The following is an 18,664-nucleotide window of genomic DNA, read 5'->3' as shown; positions in this document are numbered from 1 at the left end:
ATTGTATATCCTCAGGGAATTCAATAAATATAGCTTGGCTAAATGAACCCTTTGCAAAAGTGGATACTGGATAAATTTCATACCCCAATAGTAGGACAAACTTCAAAGATGAGATAAAAAAAGTCACAGGATAATTTCATAAAATTAAAGGCCTAGAGAAGGAGGGTACATATGATATAAAACATTTTTAAAGTCTTTTTGTGAACATTATCAAATAAATAAACTTTATCTCTCTCTGAGATGTCACAGGGTCCAGCTGACTGGCTGAAGAGGTGAGTTGATGCTGATGAAAAACAAGGTAAATGAAAGCCCAGAGACTGGCAGAGGCATTCCTGCTTCCAAACTGTGTTGTTAAGGAAAGTAAAGATTGGAACTAAGGTGATTAATTAAAGTTGAGTTCTGAATGAGGCCTCACAGGATTCTTTTCTAAAAACAAACAATATTAAGGCAAATGTACTCAGGGACAAATTTGCAAATTAAAGTCATTATGCAGGTAGAAATTAAGTCCCCCCCCCAAAAAAAAAAATAACATCAACTGGGAGGAGAATAAAAGAGATAAGATTTGAGGTGTCAGAGTTGGCAGACCTATTTATATAACTAGCTCCTTATCTGTCTCTCTCTCTCTCTCTCTCACACACACACACACACACACAAACAAAGAAACATACCTTCCCTTACTAATACACTGCAGCAGTGGATTGAGGTGGCTCTGACATCATCCATTCCCTTTGGGTGCCTCTCAATTGCCTGAGATTTTGATTTGACAGTACATTGCCTCCAGAAACTTCAGAGAGCTACAGAGAGATCCCCAGGTTCCTTCCTCAGGTCCCCAACTCTCCTAGTCTAAAAAATATCTCAAGGGACCATGATGCCTTTAAGAGTCTAATTCTATCATTCTGACAAATTTCTAGTGATCACTGATTATCACTGGGGAGACATGTAGATGTAATGAATAAAGATTGGCCTAGGTATGCAAACAAGAGCTGGGATTTATGGGAAACAGGATGGAACAGGAGAAGAGTCTGGTAGCTTTCAATAGTTGGCCACAGGTCCAATTAGATTCTCTACCATGAATGGGCTGATTGCCTGATTGATCAGTTTCCCCAAAGGGAAATCTGCATAAAGGTTTCATGCAGCAAAGTTACTAAACTTCTCTAATGTGGTTTCCTCATCTGCAAAATGGGACTAAGGGATGCTGAACTGGATCAACTGAACAACCAATAAGCATTTATTAAGCATATGGCAGCTAGGTGGTTCAGTGGATAGAGAACTTGGGCTGGAGTCAGGAAGACCTGAGTTCAAATTCAACTTCAGGTATTTACTAGCTGTGTGACCCTGGGTAAGTCACTTAACCTCTGTTTGCCTTAATCTACTGGAGAAAAAAATGGCAAAACAATATCTTTGCTGGCCTTTAGAAGATCCTAACTGGGACCCCAATATCCCTGAGCATCTTAATAACTTACAAGAAGCAAGAGAAACATTATTAAAAAGCAATGAAATCATGAGCTAGCAAAACAGATAACTGATAACTGGCAAAAATTTCTAGATATGACTCAGGAAGTTAATGAAAGACCTCACAGATTTCATGACAGATTATGTAAGAGTGCCAAGCAATATACTGGATTTGATCCCTCAAATCATAGAGATGCACATTTCATTTGTAGTCATTTTGTAAATCAATCTTTACCAGAAAGAAGGAGGTATTTTGAAATTGTCCAAGGTGGAATGACTTGAGAACAGAAAGAATAAAAGAAATTGTATCATATGTATATGAAGGGAATAAGGGGGGAGAGAGAGAAGAGAGAAAGTAGAGAACTGTAACAATTGGAATGACGCCACCTGCTGGAGACTTACTGTAGGAAAGCTCCACCATGAGGAGAAGGTGCCTGAGGGCAAGACATGTGGCTTTTCTTTGGCGTCAGGAAGTGGCATTGGCTTGTGCAAGGAAGAGGGGGTGAGGCTGGCACTCTCGCTCTCTTTCATCAGGACTCTGGTTGAGAGTGGAGCTAGAAATGCGCTCTCCCTTTAATAGATAGATGAACCTAGGCCTTTCTCTCTCTCACCAAATTTTTATTTTCCATAATAAATGCTTAAAAGTCTAAATTCTTGCTAAAGCTTATAATTTATTGGCGACCACTCATTAGGTATTTTAGATAGACTAGCTAGAATTTTAGCCCCTTACAGAAGGAAGTACAAGAGAGACTTACTTAAGGAAAAGAGAAAGAAAAGATGGAAGAGATTATAGAGAGTAAAATAGAGGAGAAACTTAAGTTGGAGAAAGAGGCACAAAACAAAGACCATGTGCTAAACACCATGACCCCTGAGGAAACCAACACAATCCAAAGTATTTTAGCTTCCCTACAGGAAATATCTAGAAATCTAGTACAAGTGGCAAAAACTCACCATCAGCCTTCACAAATTTGTCACTACTAAAATAGACAAGGGCATATTTTGCAGGAATGTAGAACAAGACAGCAAGACCTTAGACAAATGATATGACTTTAAACTTCAAGATCAGTCTAGTGAGCAAACCTGATTCTGTATGTCCAATTCAAATGTTCCCAAATATTCTTTTGGGCTATCGTACCCACATTTGGTATGATGGCAGTAATTGATTCAATTAGAAATGTTTCTGCTGAGGTTGAAAGCCGTAGCTCAGACAAGTAAAGCTTTCTTCTTTCTCCAGGAAGAAATTGACTTGTTAGCAAAAACAGTCCTACAGAATAGATTGGCTTTAGATCTTCTCACTGTAGCTTCAGGAGGAGCCTGTACTCTCATTAACTAATCCTGTTGTTCCTGTATTAATAGGTATGGGTAGATTGTTACAAATGTCCATCAGCTTCAGAGAATTATGAATGACACTCAGCAAATTATGCAAGAAACTGATGGGATACCTGATAAGGGCTCTTGGTGGGAACACTCTTCACGGTTTATCTGGTTACAGGGGTCTGGTCTGTTGGTAGTTTTAGTTAAATGGACTTTTATTATCATGGGGATTATTATTCTTTTAAAATTGTGCTTTAGCTATTATATTAGAATATACTCTGATTTTCCATCAAAGACAAAACTTTTGGCAGTACACACTATGGATAAAGAATATGTTGATGGGGGCAGCTAGGTGGCACAGTGGATAGAGAACCTGGAGTCAGGAGGACCTGAGTTCAAATCTGGCCTCAGACACTTAACACTTACTAGCTGTGTCACTTTGGGCAGGTCACTTAACCCCAATTGCCTCACCAAAAAAACCCAAAACAAAACAAACAAAAAAAAAGAATATGTTGATGATTGTATAGGTTTAGCGTATAAATAAGGGATTCATGGACAAATTACATTGATTCTTGAGGTAATGTGATTGTAATTATTAATATATCAATAGAAATCATGTAGTAAAGAATAATGATGTTAATCATTCACATTTGTCATTTAATTTATTTTATGGTAATTATATATTTGTAGTATTATTTGGAATTATTGTATATTGTAACTATATCCTGAGTCAAGAAGCAAATTCACATTCTTTGTTATCATTATTATCTTCTATGTTGAATCCATATGAGGCTTTGATTAATGGAACTTATTATTTAAGACATTATGGGACTATTAATCGATATTATTCTGAATCTGATTCCAGGTATGATCATGGAGGAATACTACTGAGCCAATGAGCCATGGTGCCAACAACCCTGAGAGGTCTTACATGCATGAATTACAGGTGGTGGATTGTCATGGGGAAAGGAGGGAGAATGACTCTTACAAGGGCTGAGGTAAGATTCTCCTCACTTAATTTCCCCAATATGATACATGGAGTGGAAACATATCCCAACCAAATGACTTTGAGCCTAATTCAATACACTTGGCTGTCTGTGTAACTTTTGCCTGGAATTGTCATTAAGTTTGGGAAAGATTTCTCCTCCCTTACTCCCTATTCTTTTGTGGTAACTTCCTATAATCATCTCAGATGTCATAAGATGAACACAATATTGGATTTGGCCTTGATATCTGTTACCAGCTATGTTATATTCTTTAATTTCTCATATTATCAAGGGGATAATTGATGCAAAGAGTGATAAAACCAGGATATGCATCCTTTTCTTAGTTAATCTCACAATTGTCTCAGTTCTGTAGTAAAGAAGGGTATATCAGCATAACTTGTGGACTCTTGCAAATACCTTACAGAGACATCCACTTTTGTTAGAGGTTATTACAACTAGAAGTTAATCTGGCAACTTTTATATGATTTTGATTTTGTGTGGGATGAAGCCAAGATGACAGAGGAAAGGCAGTAACTTCAAGGAACTCCCCACACAATCCCCTCCAAATACTTCCAAATAATGCCATAGACAATTCCTGAAGCAGCAGAACCTACAAAAGGATGGGTTAAGATAATTTTCCAGGCAAAGAGATTAGAAAGTCAGCAGGAAAGAAATGTTGTATTGGAGTGAGAGTAGAACCCAGCCCTGTGGCCACACCATGCAGATCTAGCCCCAAGCAGGCCGTGCTAGAGGCAGTGGTGGCTACTTCTGGAACTCAGCTCATGGACCAGTGAGGGGATTGAGCAGTTGGCTGGGGGAAGATACCAGGGGTTTCTGCTGGTAATGTGGCAGAACCCTAAAGTGTTACCCGTGCTCAAAAACCAGAAAGCAGTCTTGAGTGGTGATGGCCCAGGTGGGGAAAGGGTGCAGGCACATCCAAGCTTGCAACCACAGTGAACCAGATTTCTGTTCCAGGTTAAAGAGCAAGCAGACCTAAGGTAATTTACAGACCAGAACACAGGCCAGGGAATGGCAGAACGTGCTTCTCCTCAAATTGTACCACCTTGGACACCCTGAAGCTTGGGAGAGTACACCCTGGAAGTAGTATCCCACTTTCAGAAGGACTTAAAAGTCAAGAAATAGGCTAGGAATATGAACAGACAGAAAAAATGAGGACCATAGAAAGTTTCTTTGGTGTCAAAGAAAAACAAAATACACCCTCAGAAGAAGATAACAAAGTCAAAGCTCCTACATCCAAACCTTCCAAGAAAAATATGAATTGGTCTCAGGCCATGGAATCACTCAAAAAAGACTTTGAAGAAAAAGTAAGAGAGGTAGAGGAAAAAATGGAAAGAGAAATGAGAGTGATGCAGGAAAGTCATGAAAAAAAGTCAACAGCTTGAAAAGACAAATAGAAAAGCTTTCTGAAGAAAATAATTGCTTAAGAATTAGAATTGAGCAAATTGAAGCTAATGACTTTATGAGAAATCAAGACACAATAAAGCAAATCCAAATGAGTGAAAAAATGGAGTGCAATATGAAATATCTCTTTGAAAAAACAGCTGACCTGGAAAATAGATCCAGGAGAGATCATTTGAAAATCATTGAACTACCTGAAAACCATGATCAAGAAAAGAGCTTGGACATCATCTTCCAAGAAATTGTCAGGGAAAATTGCCCTGATGTCCTAGAAGCAGAAGGTAAAATAGAAGTTGAAAGAATCCACCAATCACCTGCTGAAAGAGATCCCAAAATGAAAACTTCCAGGAATATTATAGCCAGATTCCAGAGCTCCCAGGTCAAGGAGAAAATATTGCAAGCATTCAGAAAGACACAATTCAAGTACTCTGGAGGCACAGTCAGGATAATCCAAGATCTAGCAGCTTCTACATTAAAGGATGAGAAGGCATGGAATATGATATTCTGGAGGGCAAAGGAACTGGGATTACAATGAAGAATCACCTACCTGGCAAAACTGAGTATAATCTTTAAGGGGGGGCGGGAATGGGACTTCAATGAAAAAGGGGACTTTCAGGCATTTGTGATGAAAAGATTTTGATTTTGTATTGGAGTACATCTTATAAATAGGAGTCTGAAATTCCTTAGTAGGAATCTCATCCTCCAGATGGGGGATTGAAATAATGTTAAGTATAAGTAATAGGGTTCTAATTTTTTTGCTTGTATCTGAGTTTTATATGTAACAATTGGATAACTGACCATTTGTGGGTCACTCTTTTGACTCCCTTGACCTGCTCCCTTAGCTCAGATGCTTTCTCTTGGTGCATACTCTTCCTCTTAGGACTATGTAAGTATGAAGGCCTGAGACTATAAGAAGTTAGAGAGACATGTGGTCAATACTTTGTTGATATTAATTAATAATAAATGCTTACTGCCAAAACAGATACAATAGCCATTAATATATAAATAGCAATTAATTTATAAAATACAATAGCAATAATTTTAAAAAACACACCACCATGTAAAGATAACTGACTGGCACAGTAGATAAGGCACTGAACTTGGAGTCAGGAAGACCTGAGTTTGAATCCTACCTCAGACACTTACTAGTCATGACTCTAGGCATGTTATTATCTTAAGATGGTTTGTAAGGCAGTCTCCCCTAGAGGATTATAGTGCAAGGAGAAGAAAGGACAAACTGGAAGTAAATCTCATTGTCCACATGAAATTGTGTCACAAGTTGCAAGTAGATGAGCAGGGTGACTTGCAATAGCATTCTGGGTAATTGTTGGTAAGAAGTGTAGCCAAGTGTCTTGGTGATGGAAGAGAAATCTTGGGTTCTTCTCCGGGTACTTACAGTATGTGTATTCAGTCTGCCCAAAAGATTCAGGGTAGTAAAGAGAAGGAAAAATGAATATTTACATGGACTATAGCAAATAGTGAAAAGCAAAAGTGCTAGATGAACTGGGTACCAATATCAAGGTGAATGTTAAGACCACAGAGCTAAAACATCTCCTAAGTGAACAGGCATGTGGTTTCAATGGCAGTGGGTGACTCCCTCCAATGGATGGAGTTGACTATCAGTATGTTAATGACTATTTAATAAAATCCTATGTCAGCTAGTCACTGGATAAAGTCACTTAATCTCTCTGAGCCTCAATTTCCTCATTGGTAAAATGGGAATAATAATAGGGTAGAACCTCAAGAGGCTATTGTGAGAATCAAGTGAGATAGTGTGAAAGTGCTCTGCAAACCTTAATCCATCTATTATACATATATAAAACATGTGTGTATGTATATATACACACACACATATTAACATGAGTCAAACAAAACTTTAACAAATAGCTCATAAAGTTGACAGTTCTATTGTCATGTGTAGTTCTTGGATATCCTCAATTAAAGAATTAAACTCATACAACAAATAATTTAGATAAAAGTAGAATTCAGTTTATTGCAATAGAACAACTGGCCAGGAGGAGAGATCCTATATCTCAACCTCTCTGAAGCAAAGAAACTGCCAACTTTTTATAGGACAGAGTAAACAAAAAGAATCATGTGAAGGGTCTTCCCTACTTCCTGGGGCCCCCCTCTTGTGACACCTTAGTGGAATATTTTGTCTTGTGAGTGTCACAATGCCTCAGTGGCTCTATACTTAGGCTGGGCTGTATCTTTGAGCAGATATCAAGATGCTACAGAGGCTCTAACAGCATCCTTATCCCCTCAGAGGTTTGCATAATTCAGCTCTTCCTTACTAGGGAAGACAGCCCTTTTGTGCTATGAAACTGAAAACAAAAACAATCAGGCTGGCCAGGCCAGCACAGTTCTCTCTCAATGCCATTCTGCTATTTCTGATCCTGTCCCCCACCTCGCTACTTAACTTAAAAGCCATGAACCCCCAAATAATTATAATTCGGCTATTATTTTAAGCCAAACAAATCAGTATCAAAATAGACATATTTTTAAAAGATTTTTTTCTGACAAAAACAAAAATAAATCAAGCCTTAAGTAAGGACTTAGCATCAAATGTGTTGAAAGGTGACAAAATTAGCATTATTTATAAAGTCATAGGAATTTTACCTAGTCATTCCCAGGAGTAAATTAGGCTCTTAGAAATGTTTGGGGTTTTTGTGTGGTTATTGAATCATTTCAGTTATGTTTGACTCTTTGTGACTGTGAGAAATTTCTTTCTTATATTTAATAACTACTTATTGTATTAAGTCCAAGGTTTTTCCCCTTTTCTACTTCCTCATCCAGAAATCTACTATGTGAGAAATTTCTCTTAGAGATTTACCCAGGCCAACATTTAATCACACTGTAAAAGAAATCTAAATTTAGGCTAATGGGTATATTCCTACTCGTTGTGTTTGGTCAGACAGGTCCTGGAAAAATATTGATTCTCCAAATTATTAAAATAGGTGATATGGACATTAATGTCTCTTTGACCAAGATTTGAGTGACCTATGCCACAAACCCCAAGACAGCCCACCTCCCATTCAAATAACCAATGAGGGGTGATTAGACAGCCCTTAGGAACACCTCATCTTCAAAGGGCATATAAACTATGACCCCACGGCCACTAGGGGTCTTTGGTCTGAGATAGATGGCCAGATAACTATCCTTTTATTAATAGCCAGTGGGCTTTATTAATAGAATTATTAAATTACCCAGAAACTATGTCTCTCATATTTTTAATCATCACATGACCTTATTTGGGGGGTTTTCCTGACAAAGATACTAGAATTATTTGCCATTTCCTTCTCCAGCTCACTTTACATAAGAGGAAACTGAGGCAAAGAGGGTTAAGTGACTTTCCCAGAGTCACACAACTAGTGTCTGAGGCCAGATTTGAACTCATAAAGATGAATTTTTCTGATTTCAAGTGATCTATCCACTGTACCACCTATATACATTAACAATTTCAATCCATGTGACTGTACCACATCCTGTGTTGCCATGTATATATGAAGTTCCTTTTTCAGTAACAGGTTAGTTTGTAGTACATCAGTATAGCCCCTTATCGAGTTGTCCAATAGGATGCTCAGATTTATGGTAGAAGGACCTCATGTGGCACCTGATGTTATAATTTTCTAATTCACCTGATGGCAATGGTACATATTATGGTTGCATTTGTATTTGTGTCTTATTCAACCATTTGTCTATAAGCTCCATGAAGGCAAGCACTATTTCTTATCTAAACTTTGCATCTCCCTTAGCATATGGTTCTATGCATAGTAATCACTTAATAAATGTTTATTGAAATTGACAGGTCAAGTCTGAGCCACTCTTTTCATAGAGGAAATACCAGAGCAGTCATCATCTACCCCATGGGCTTCAAAGTATCGTGGTTGCCCAATGTCACATAGGTGGTAAATAGCAGGGTAGAGTTCAAACCCAGGCCTTCTTACTCCAAATTTGACACTCCTTCCACTACACCCTTATGATCAATGGCATACATTTGTGACAGCTGAAGAGGTAAAAGATGCATGCACATAGTGACAAGGTTACCTTTCTATACAAAGCCAACTGTTTCACCATCAGGATCCAAGTGCCACCAATTAAGACCACTCAACAGAAATTAGAATGAAGATTCTGTGTAAGAATAAGGTGTTTTAAAACAAGACTTGATCTGTTTCTCTTACCCATTTCAATTCTTCTATTAGGCAGCAAGGCCTCTCCAAATGAACAATTATGTGGTAATCTGGTATCTTCATTAGAGATAGGAAAAAGAGGAGGCCCATACACAAGATTCAGGTGTACAAAAGAGATTTATTATAAGATACTTCTTTATAGGCCACAGGAGCTGGGGAAAGGGGGGCAGGGAAGAGGGGTGTCACAGTCTTCTAAATCTACATTCAGATTCAGGTGGTGTGATGTTGTGGCACCTTCTCCAAAGATTGTTTTCCAGATTTCCCTTTCATATATGGGAAAAGCTGATATGTTAGAAATACTCCCTCCTTTAGGTAGGGCTCAAGAATTGTCGCTGTTGGGGAACAAGGTATTTATCTACTAACTCTTTGCCTTTGATTTGTCCTTTGGGGTCTATCTATGATCACAGTAATTGTTTAAAGAGAAAAGATGAAAGCAAGGGACTAGAATGTTTCAGTTTTCCTCAGGATTGGCTAACCAAGGAGTTATGGTAGTCCTTATCTATGATTCCAGCTATCGTAGGGTAATTTGCAGTCAAATAAACACTTACCTATGAACTTATAACTTGGGAGACAAGGGGACACCTGTTATAGGAGTGAAAGTAAAAGTAAACAATAAGTAATGGGGGGGTAGAGCCAAAATGGCAGAGGAAAGGCTGTGATTCTGGGAGCTCCAAACAGATCCATCCACATACCTCAAAAAAATGCCATAAGACAATTCCTAGAGCAGCAGAACCCACAAAAGAACAAAGTGAGATTGTTTTCCAGTCAAAGACAGCTTAGAAGTTTTGCAGGAGAGGTCTGTTATACCAGGGTGAGAGAGGAGCTTAGCACACGATGCAGATTCAGCCCCAGGTAGAACACGCCTCCAGAGCCTCAGAATCTTCAGCATCAGCAGCTTCTTCTGAATCTCGGCTCACAGGCTACTGTGGGGGTCCAGTGGTTTCCTGGGAGGAAATAGTGAGGGTCTCCACAGGAGCAGAGGCAGAGCACATTGCCCAGGAAGTGGACTTGAGTGGCAGAGGCCCAGTGGGGGAGGGGCACAGGCATGCCAAGCTTTTAGACCACTGAGAATCAGATTTCAATCAGATTTCTGCTTCCGGGTTAAAGAGCAAGCAGGCCTGTGGTTACTTATAGGCCAGGCAGGCTGAAAATGAGCCTCTCATTAAATTGTACCACCTAGGACCCCCTGAAGTTTGGGATAGTGCATCCTGGAAGCAGTGCTCTACATTAAAGAGTTAAAAGGAAAAAAAAGAAAAAAGAAAAAAAGGTGGCCCAGTGGATAGAGCACTGGCCCTGAACTCAGGAAAACCTGAGTTCAAATCTGGCCTTAGACACCTGACACTTACTAGCTGTGTGAGCCTGGGCAAGTCATTCCTTCACTGCCCTGAAAAAAAAGGAGTTAAAAGCCAAGAAAGAGCCTGGCAAGATGAGTAGGCAGAGAAAGCAGCAGGCCATCAAAAGTCTCTTAATGACAAGGTAGATCAAAATACACCCCCAGAAGAAGATAATAACAAAGTCAAAGCTCCTATATCCAAAGCTTCCAAGAAGGCCATGGAAGCACTCAAAAGGGACTTTGAAGACAAAGTAAGAGATGTAGAAGGAAAAGTAAGAGAGGTAGAGGAAAAAATAGAAAGAGAAATGAGAGTGATGCAGGAAAGTCATGAAAAAAAGTCAACAGCCTGAAAAGACAAATTGGCCAAATGGAAAAGGAGGTACAAAAGCTCTCTGAAGAACATCATTGCTTAAGAATTAGGATTGAGCAAATAGAAGCTAATGACTTTATGAGAAATCAAGACACAATAAAGCAAATCCAAATGAATAAAAAAGATAGGGGGTAATTTAGAAAAACAGCTAACCTGGAAAATAGATCCAGGAGAGATAATTTGAAAATCACTGGACTACCTGAAAACCATGATCAAGAAAAGAGCTTGGACATCATCTTCCAAGAAATTGTCAGGGAAAATTGCCCTGATATTCTAGAAGTAGAAGGTAAAATAGAAATTGAAAGAATCCACCAATCACCTGCTGAAAGAGATCCCAAAATGAAAACTTCCAGGAATATTATAGCCAGATTCCAGAGCTCCCAGCTCAAGGAGAAAATATTGCAAGCATCCAGAAAGACACAATTCAAGTACTGTGGAGGCACAGTAAGGATAATCCAAGATCTAGCAGCTTCAACATTAAAGGATGAGAATGCATGGAATATGATTTTCTGGAGGGCAAAGGAACTGGGATTACAACTAAGAATCACCTACCTGGCAAAACTGAGCATAATCTTTTGGGGGCGGAGGGGGGAATGGGACTTCAATGAAAAAGAGGACTTTCAGGTATTTGTGATGAAAAGAGCTGAACTGAATAGAAAATTTCACTTTGAAATGTAAGACCCTTGAGAATCATAAAAAGGTAAAACACCAAAAAGTGGTGTTAAAATGTTAAACTGTTTACATTCCTACATGGGAAGATGATACTTCTAACTCATAAGAACTTTCTTAGAATTAGGGCAGCTGAAAGGAATATACTTAGAGGGCACATGTGTGAATTGAATATGAGGGGATGATATCTGTAAAGCATTTATTTTTTGTTTATCCTTTTTATTGTGGGACACACAGGGTGGGGTAGCTTATGGCTGGGGCCGGATTTGGGCTCAGTTCCTCCTAGGTCCAGGGCTGGTGCTCTGTCCACTGTGTCACCCAGCTGGCCCATGATGACATTTTTAAAATAAAGTTAAGGGGTAAGAGGAATGCACTGGAAGAAAGGGAAAGGGAGAGGTGGAATGGGGTAAAGTAGCTCACATAAAATAAAAACGAAAAAGCTTATGGAGTGGAGGGGAAGATGGGGAGGGAACAAGGGAGTGAGTGAGCCTTACTCCCATCAGAATTGGCTCAAAGAGGGAATAACATAACACACTCAAGTGAGTATAGTAATATATATTGGCCTGCGGGAAAGTGGGAGGGGAAGGGGATAAGTGGGGGAGAGTTAAAGGAAGGGAGGGCAGATTGCAGGAGGGGCAGTAAAAAAAAAAAACACTTACTTAACCCCAATTGCCTCACTAAAAAAAAAAAAAAGAAAAGAAAGAAATGATGAGCAGGATGCTATCAGAAGGACTTATAAAAATGCAGTCCATCTACAGAGAAAGAACTGATGGTATATGAATACAGATTGAAGCATAATTTTTTTGTTAGTTCCTCTTTCTAAAGGTATTGTGTCTGTTTTCTTTCACAACCTGACAAATGTGGAGATGTTTGGCATGACTGCACATGTATAACTTGTATTAAATTGCTTGATTTCTTAGGGTGGGGAGGGAGGAAGAAAATTTGGAACACAAAGTTTGTTGTTGTTGTTGTTTTTTAAATTAATTAATTAATTAATTAATTTTTTTGCCTATTACATGTAAAGATAGTTCTCAACTTTTGTTTATACAAGCTTTCCAATTTCAGATTTTTCTCCCTCCTTCCCCTCCCTCCCCCCTCCCCTAGACAACAAGTAATCTGATATAGGTTTTATATATATATATATATATATATATATATATACATATATGTATGTATATATATACATATATATATATACACGCACACACACACACATAATAACATTATTCCTATTTCTGCATTAGTCATGTTATAAGAGAAGAATCAGAGCAATGATGAAAAACCTCAAAATAGAAAAAACAACAGCACCCAAAACAAAAGAAATAGTATGGTTCATTCAGCATCTATACTCCACAGTTCTTTTTTTTTTCTTGGATTTGGAGATCCTCTTCTATCATGAGTTCCCTGGAACTCTTCTGTACCATTGCATTGGTGAGAAGAATATAGTCTATCACAGTAGATCAACACTCAATGTTGATGATACTGGGAACACAAAGTTTTAAAAATCACTGTGGAAAAAATTATTTTTTTACATGTAACTTGAGGAAAATTCTAAATAAATAAATGAACAATAAGTAATAAAAATCACATAGATATACATAAGCATAGTCAACTAACCTTGACAATCATCTTTCTGAGAAGATCCATCTTATGATTTCCTAGCCAGAACCAGGAAAATAGCTTTGGGTCATCTATTCAAGTGAGAATTCAGGGTTCTTGCTTATGGCTTTTCCCTGTTAGCATTCCACAAAGGAATGCTTACAAAAATGCTAGGGGAGAAAGAGAATACACTTTGGACATTCAAAGATCCTAGCAAGGAAAAAAGGTCTCAATTAGTGACCTATATAGATAAGTATAATATGTGTGCCTGTGTGTCACACATATCCATATGCATTTATTACTATGCATGTATACATACATGTGATTATATCTTATGCATATTGTATAGCATATAGATATATGTTTTCATATGCATATATACATACACACATATATAGCCAAGCAATATTAACTCATTTATATTCACAGAGTGAGGACGGATGGCACTTGCAATTATAAAATTTGCCAGAGCAAACCCCATGGTCATTAAATATGAAAATTACTTACTGTGGAGTCAGAGTACACTGGTTCAAATCACACACCTCTAACATTTGCAGGTACCTCTGTGACCCTGGGCCAAGTCACTTAACCTCCTTTGTGTCTTCTGTAAAATAAAGGAAGTGGACAAGATGTGCTCGGAGGTCCCTTCCAGGTTTAGATTGATAATTGTTATGCATATAATAAGAAGGGTAGAAACCCTAAACCAGATAGTATGAAATGAATTCTGGCAATTATAGATTACATGGGCCTACAACATAGCCAAGACCTCTATTCCTATCCTGGAGGGTGACAGGGTCACAGAGGAAGGAGAGTATAACAGAAATAAGAGTGAGGTTACTCTATTTTAGCAAGTAGCCTCTTTGGATAGGGTTGGACAGGGTTGTTGTGAAGTTTAAGTAAGATGATGGACATCAGGTGCTTTACAAACCTTCAAATAATGGATGAATGTGAGCAGTTATTAAGACCAGAAAAGTCTAAAGGTAGCAAGAGCAGACTGGTTGGCTTTGAGCTCCCTTGGGTATCCAAAATCCTTAAGGAAGCTTTTCCCTTTTTATGCAGCTGGGTGGTGCATAAAGTAACTGGGTGAGTTCACATCTGACCTCTGTCACTTACTAGCTATGTGACCCTGAGCAAGTCACTTAGCCTCTGTCTGCCTCAGTTTCCTCAACTGTACAACGTGGATCATAATAGCAGCTACCTCCCAGAGTTGTTATGAGGATCCAATAAGATAATATTCATAAAGTGCCTGACACATATTAGAAGCTTAATAAATGCTTATTTCCTTCCCTTTTCCTCTCAGGAAATCAAAAAACTAACCATATTCTAGGCTCAGACCAAGTCTTTCTGTTCTGAAAAAGATGCCCCAATATTTTGATTAACTAATGAAAATACATGGCAACCTGAGCAGGCCCTTTGTCAAACACAATAAGCTACCTCAAACCAAACAATCCTACCCCTATTTTGTGCCTACCCCAGTCAATATGATAATAAGGAAACTAAATATAGGGCTTTGGCCTAATTCTCATGATGTTCTAAACAACTGATGAATATTATAACATTTCTCACTAAATATTTAACTTAGTGTATGGGGCTTAAGCTTTTGGGGAAAAAATTGTCTTTAAAAACACATATACACTGAACATAACAATTATCTCAGTGGAAAATTGTTACAATGAAATGAATTTTTAGTTCTAACCTCATGCTATGTACTTGGGGAAATGTCCAGTGGAACACCAAAGACAATGGAATTCCCCAGGAAAATCCCACCAATAAACTTTTTTTTTCCTAATCCAGTCTATGCTGGTGGGGAATTCCCACTTGCTACTGAATTTCTCTCTTCTATAAAATGAAACTGGACAATTGTACTCTGCAGATGTATGAAGAAGTAATTCAGGGCTAGAGTAAATGGTGAAAAATATCAATTTTCTCTCCATTCCTATATTTTAATATACTTCCTTAATGCTTATTCATTATTTGATTGCAGTCTTGTGTTTCCATTATTTTTATTTTTTTATTTAAATTTTTTATTCATTTTTAACTTAAATACAAAAAGACCAAAAAAGAAATAATTTCCATGTACACAGCACAATATAGAAGATTAAATATAAAATCATGAATTTCCATTTCAAACTGTTTACTTTTTTTAAAAAAATGTAATAAATACTACACATTACTTTCAAAGTTACCTGGCTTTTCTGTACTACCTTCTAAGTTTTATTTTGTTCTCTGCTATACACTTACTTTTTCTCCTTCCCTCCCCAATCCACCTTAGAGAATGCTACAATTAAACATACACACATATACGTGCATATATATAAATCATACTATGCATACTTCTATATATCAGTTCTTTCTCTGGAGGTATAGCATCTTCATAGGTCTTTTGTACTTGATTAAATTAGTCATTTAAAGTTGTTCTTAGAACAAAATTTTTGTTACTATGTACAACATTCATTTAGTCCTGCTCATTTCACTTTTCATTATTTCATGTTCAATATTATTTTTTAAAGGGCCTAGGAATGAGAACAGAGCTTGTCACTCTCATATTTATTGTGGGTGGCGTGATAAAGATCTTCTTTAGGGATTCACATATCTCAATTCTCTATCAAATAAGAAACTATTAAAAAGTCCCAAAAGAAATGAGGAAATGCACTCTGTTTAAAAGATAAGGCAGGGGCAGCTAGGTGGCACAGTGGATAAAGCACTGGCCCTGGATTCAAGAGGACCTGAGTTCAAATCCAGCCTCAGACAATTGACACTTACTAGCTGTGTGACCCTGGGCAAGTCACTTAACCTTCATTGTCCCACAAGAAAAACCCACAAACAAAAAAAAAGACAAAAACAAAAAAAGATAAGGTAACATTTCATCTAGCAATCTCTGATTTATAAATAATAAAGCCACTAGGAACCCATGTGTCTCTATGTAAAGGATAATATAACACACAAGCCACAGATTCCTTGAACATCATCTTTTAAAGCAGTGGTTCATTTCAAGAAAAGGAATCTCTAAAGTCCTAATGTGATGAGTCTGAGTTTTATATGTAGTCAAAACTCTGTCATCCTATGTACTTAGTAGGGTAAGAATTTAATTTTTTAACCTCATCTTTTCCTGATGTTCCTACAAATGGTAAAACTGTTCACAGTGGTAACAACTTTGAATGTGAAATTCTAAATGTAGAGGAAATAGCATTAGGAAGGTAGAGAGTAAGGTGTTAGGCTCAATCTGCTATTAATTAGCTATATGACCTTGGACATGTAACTTACTCTTTATGGTTCTGAATTTCCTCATCTATAAAATAAGGAGTTCAGAGCAAATTATCTCTACATATACTTCCAGTAGTTTTAAAAAAAGCAACCCCAATAGTTCTCAGCTTTAGCAAGAGCCACCCAAATACCATACCACCACCCCAAAAGGGACAATCATGAACCTCTTACAAACTCATGAAGAAAAAGAAAGAACTTATTCCTTTGATCACATTTGTGAGTATTACTGGAATTGGAGCACTCTACGTGTCCATATATTCCCTTTTCAAAACTGATATGATCGTTAATAGAAAGAAAAAGCCAGAACCATGGGAAAATGTGAATCCTTCCGAGCCTCAAAAGTTTTAACCAAAAGTGGGAACCTGTTGAAGATCTGCAGACTGTACATCTGACCAAATGAAGTCTCTCCTTCTAAAGCATGCTCTGTGAATCTAATGGAAACATCTCTGCACAAACTAGAGTTCTGAAACCAGTGTGAGGAAGTGCTTCTGCTATATTTTTAGAACTCCCTACATTTTTGGACTCTGAATAAGAAACTCAATTTTGCTTTAAAAGTGGCAAGCTGAGCAGTATCTGCACAGTCCAAAAATAAAATTATTATATTTGCAGTCTTGCTGTAAAGTTGAATTTTATATTATACATGTAGCTCATTAAAATATTCATGAGGATTTTTTTGCAAAAAAAACCCATCAAACATTGAACTAGGCATATGCTTTATTTTGTTTTATTTTACTTTTGAGACTAGGTCTCTCTATCTCACCTAGGTTGGAAGTGCAAAGACCACTCACAGGCCAACCCAAATGCAGGTGCTTTAACCTGCTCTGTTTCCCACCTGAGCTGCTTCATCTATCCTTAGCAGCTTCATTCCCTTCCCCCATTCCCAACCACATTGGTGCTGGACCTAATGTGGACACTCAATAGGCTTTAACCCTACTAAGCTTAAGCAATCCACCAGCCTGTCTTCCCAGTAGCAGGGACTACAGAAATGCCACCAGTCCTACTAATAGGTACTAAACCTTCCATTTGACTCTTTGGAAGAAATGCATGAACAAGGAAGGTGTAATTTACAATTGCATTTTATATTAAAAACTAAGCTGATTTAAGCACATTTGTGTCAAGTATATAATCACCTCTTGTTGAGCTATAAAACCCCTTATAATGTTAAAAGTATAATGGTATGTTAAAGAGTTTTACCACAACCTTACAACAAGGTGTGAAAAAAGCATAATTATGTATTAGGAATATTCCAAGACTCCACAAGAAGGTGTGAAGAAGGTCCTTAATCAACTGGAGAAGATCCTAGGCCCTTGCTTATTGGATGAAGGCATCTGACACCACATAGGAAACAGTGATTGGCCAAATCAATGACAACATACAAGCACATACCCACACACCATGAGCCTATAAAAAGGAAAGAGAGCCATCCAGCAGTTTGAAGAGTGGAAGATAAATCAGTCAGGAGATGCCTGTGGAAGACAGCAAGAGGAGAATGGGATTTCTGTCTCCTCCGTCCTAATTAGCTCAGCAACCCTGAGCCCAAAGGAGAACTCTTTGAGGATTCCCCAGGAAACAAAGGACTTCCAGACTACATTACCAAAGTAATCAGTAACCTGGACTCAGGCACCTCACTGCCATTATATTTTAAATCTGTGCCTAGTGGAAGTGTCCTGGATTTATGGGGAAGAAAGCAATGTTACAGCTTCAGTTCTCTCCATGCTACCACAGCTGGTCTCTCAGGGTTTCTCCTCTCTTCAACTCAACTCTCAAATGCCAGAGCTCACTCGTTCTCTCTCTCTCTCTCTCTCTCTCTCTCTCTCTCTCTCTCTCTCTCTCTCACACACACACACACACACACACACACACACACACACACACACACACACACACACACACACACACACACACACACACATAGATGGCTTCCCTTCCTTTCTGCTGCCACAAGTCCCTCTCCTCCTTAAAGATGCTTCCTTCTGTATCTGTATGTCTACTACGTATAGTACTACTTAAAGCAATAAGACTGATGGGTATTGTTGGAAGGAGGGAGGGGCAGGGACGGCAAGGGAGG

The 18,664-nt window shown here is 38.1% G+C and overlaps 1 pseudogene; it reads right to left on the bottom strand.

Moving 5' to 3' along the window:
• The window catches only part of LOC122746702, a 55,981-nt pseudogene extending 52,990 nt beyond the window's left edge, over positions 1–2,991 (bottom strand).
• Positions 2,992–18,664: the final 15,673 nt, after the last annotated feature.

The sequence above is a fragment of the Dromiciops gliroides genome, chromosome 1 (genome assembly GCF_019393635.1).
Source record: "Dromiciops gliroides isolate mDroGli1 chromosome 1, mDroGli1.pri, whole genome shotgun sequence".
NCBI lineage: Eukaryota > Metazoa > Chordata > Mammalia > Microbiotheria > Microbiotheriidae > Dromiciops > Dromiciops gliroides.
This window is presented reverse-complemented; position numbering and strand designations above follow the sequence as displayed.